Source organism: Mauremys mutica, chromosome 3 (genome assembly GCF_020497125.1).
Source record: "Mauremys mutica isolate MM-2020 ecotype Southern chromosome 3, ASM2049712v1, whole genome shotgun sequence".
NCBI classification, from domain to species: domain Eukaryota; kingdom Metazoa; phylum Chordata; order Testudines; family Geoemydidae; genus Mauremys; species Mauremys mutica.
This window is the reverse complement of record NC_059074.1, coordinates 29,829,382-29,833,284: the sequence shown is the minus strand read 5'-3', so window position 1 is coordinate 29,833,284 and position 3,903 is coordinate 29,829,382.

The following is a 3,903-nucleotide window of genomic DNA, read 5'->3' as shown; positions in this document are numbered from 1 at the left end:
ACTAAACCACAGTTGTGAAGGATTTTTTTATATGTTCCACACTTCTGCAGCAATCTTGCCCATTTCTCATCATTTAGCGTATTTCATCTCCAAACTGCTGCTAAGTGCTCATTAAACCTGTAAAGACAGGCCTCAAATAGCTTATCAAAGAACCCTTAAGTCTTCAGACCTAAATGTCACAGTTTTACTTCTGCGAATGAAATTAGTTTTCTTGAGGCCTGTTAGGATGTCAGGATAAGACAGTTTCCTCTTGGTGCACCTGAATAGTGTCCATTAATGAGAGTTATGCTTCTCCAGTGAGACAATGTAATTTCTTTGCAGGATGAATGTGCTGTCTTGCTCCTCAAGTCCAGAGGAAATACTGATAATTCCCAAAGTCCAACATGTCATGGTACCCCTAAATTCCATACCACAGGAGCTAAAGCCATGGCTGAGGGAAGCACTGTCTTTGTTTTGCACTTGAGTCTCATACCCTTACTCATGTTGATTAGTACTTTACTCCTCAAATGCTTCAGTTGTTCTCAGTGGAAGGTGCATTTCAGGGTATACGAGTAAGGGTGTTGGAATCTGAGCTTTTATGTAAAAAAATAGTGCAGGGTTCTGAAAAAAGCATTCTGTTCTGGGCATGTCTGCTGGCGTGAAGAGCCACTGCTAGACCACAATTCACGCTTAGAGTAATGCTTCAAAATAATGGTACATTCTGTGAAAATCCACTCCTTGGTACATATTACAGCCATTAATACCATGTTGGCTAATTCTGTACCACGCTGGTTCATCCTAGTTTATTTTCTGGCACGCATCTTATATGCTGGGTGGTTGTTGTTTGAGAAATACAAATTGATCTTCGCAATGCCATCCTACAATGTCATTAATATGTGGAAACTCTTGGAGAAATTAGCTTTTAAATGATTTGTGTGTCTGCAGCCAGAGTTCAAATTACTTGAAACTCTTTCAAATCAAACTCCTACAATAAATGTGCTTTATAGGAAAAAGCAGATTGTGATCCTGCACAGAAAAGGAGATTTGGGAGAGGGAGGTGTCTCTTCCCTTCCCCTTCTTCCCACCCAAAACTCCCATAAACACCCACCAATCTACCCCGAAACTTATGCAAACAGCTTCTGTTCTGTTTGGGTGGAAATAGTTGGATTTAATTTTACAACAACCTGTATGCTTTCTTTTTCAGTGCCAGTAATTATATGAAAAAAAAATGTGGCTGACTAATGACTGCTCATTTGCAGTGATTTATATTAAACAATAAAGTATGCTTGATGCTGCTGTGAAGGAAGCCTTTGGCACTGGGAGTCAATTTCTTTACGCAATGCTGATGGAATGCCTTATCCTTGTAGCCTGAGCTCTGAACTTTCGGGAACCCAGAGCTTAACCTTGGAAAGGTTGGTTTTCAAATAGTTTGTCTTCGGCTTTTTTCAATTTAATCTTATAGGTGCATTTAGTGTTCCTGAAAGTATTAGTAGTTAGGGATCAGGCATCGTGGTATCTTCCCAATGGCTTTGCTAATACAGGTCAAGCCTGACTTGGATGCTAACTGCTATCCCAGACTTGGTACACTCCTGAGCAAAGACAGCCAACCTTGTTCGTTCTATGGGCAAGTGTCTAACAAACTAGAATGAAAAGCCTCATTCACAAATGAAATCATTCATCAGGACACAACCCTACAGCCGGCTTTTAGAGACAAAAAGCTACCAGTATTGCAATATTTACTGTGGTGGTTTTTAATGCAGGCACAACTTTTCTTGTGACTTTCTCATCCCAGAGGACATAAACAACTTAGTCATTCATTCATCACAGTTGCATCATGTATGCTGATCACATTGAAATATGGAGGTGCACCAACTTTGTGAATAAACATTTAAATTATAAATAATCTCTTCTTGAAAAAACAGTAAAACCTGTCACTTGTGCTTCCAAAAAAAAAAGTTCTCTCTTTTAAAAAAAAAAAAAAAAAAATCCCACACTTTCCTGGCAGGCAGCAAAAGGAAGGGTATGTAGTGTGATGCCAAGGGAAAATTATTGGGAAGGGAAAAAAATACCGTTCACCCTGAAATGATTATATAGAAATTGGAAATGCGTGAGTGAGCTTTGTGACTAATAGCATAATGAATACCAGAAGAATTACTAATGATTGGTTCCTTATTCTTTAAAATTTTTCCTAAGCTTTCTATGGAAGAAATTCGCTAATTTAATAACTGTCAATATACCAACAACTTGACTAACTTTTAACTGTCCTGTCCAAATGATTATTACTAATATGATGAGGCAAATTCAGAAGCAAGTCTGTGAACCACAGTGTAAGTCACCTGTAATGTGGTATAATTCTACGTGTAACACAAAAAGCATTTTACAAGAGGGAATCATAAATTATAGGTTAAAATAGCCACTTCCCATGTTAACTTGCATCCTCTTAACATCCCCCTATTAGGTACTTTTCCTGTTACATCCTTGTCTTCCAGTTTCTTGACTTTTGAGTTAAACCAATATAGACTCATTGGTTGAAATCCTGACTACTGAAGTCAATTAGTTTTTCGATTAACTTCCATAGGATCAGGATTTGGAAACTCAGTGGACCAAATTCAGGGGATGTGTAAGTTTGATTCTGCTGGCAAATGGGTGTGAATCTAAGGGACAAACTCTGCTCAGAGCTATACCAGAGTAAATCCTTGGTAATTCCAATTAAATGACTTATGCCAGTGTAACAGCACAGAAATTTGACTCTTAAGAGTTTAAATTGGTATACCGGACATTCAGAGTGGGCAGGAAGGTGTTGGTTACACCAGCTTATACTTCTCTAAATTCATGTAAACTTGCTTCTGAATTCGGCTTAGTGTGGCCTTGGTAGAGCAACGGACCACAACTTCCTGACACAAGTGTTTCCTTAGCACAACATCTATCGCCTCCAGGGGAAAAAATTGATCTTGATATAGTAACTTATGGAAAGTAGTAGGTCAATTGACAATCTATTTCTGCTCATGATATTGTTTCTCTCTTCCACAAACAAGTTGGTCCAGTAGAAGATATCTCCCTGCCAACATTCTGGGATGCAGTTCGGACTAGTGAGGGGTTGTCACTGTCTGCCCTATAATCCTGGGGGCCTGAAATGAGGAAGGAAGTGTGACCCTAAACACACCTATTTATATTCACACCCTACATGCTATTGTAATAATCTTTGAACAAAATACGCCTTGTGCGGTATCACTGGAAAAACTAAACTCACTGATCATTAATATACTTGTATGAAGTATGTATGTGGTGTGTGTTAAGAATTATGGATATATGTTGTAATTATGAGTAAAGTGTGTTTAAACCAGGCATGTCAGAGGGATTTGTTAAACAGGTCTATCCTAAACAAAAGAATGTAGGTTTACCTTAATTTATATATAAACAGTAAATAGGGCCGTCAAACTAACAAGGAGGTTGGGGGATGGAATTGCAGAAAACAGAACAATTTGCTGTTTAGCAAACACCAGCAGGGGAAGAAAGAGTGTGGAGCTTCCTTCACCACCAGACTCCAGGTTACCTCCCTCACAGCTTGAATTAATTTTACTTTGAGGGGCAACCTTCAGAAGAATCAAAGGTTTGCAGATTTATAAAAGAAAGGGGCAGAATACCCCAAGTTCTCTCTTTCACCTAAGAAAACAGAGGAACCAGCGCTTTGGGCTTCTGGAGAAGATCCTGACAAGGGTGGAGGATCAGCCATTTTGCTGGAAGACTGGGTGAGAAAAGCCATCATGAACAAAGCCTGTACCTTGCTAGACTGTTTTGTGTTTTTTTCCTTTGTTTGTAACAGCCTCTGATTTTATTTCTTTTACTTGGCATCACTTAACCTATATCCTATGATCAATAAATGTTTTATGTTTTTATATAATATAGTAAACATATATCAGAGCT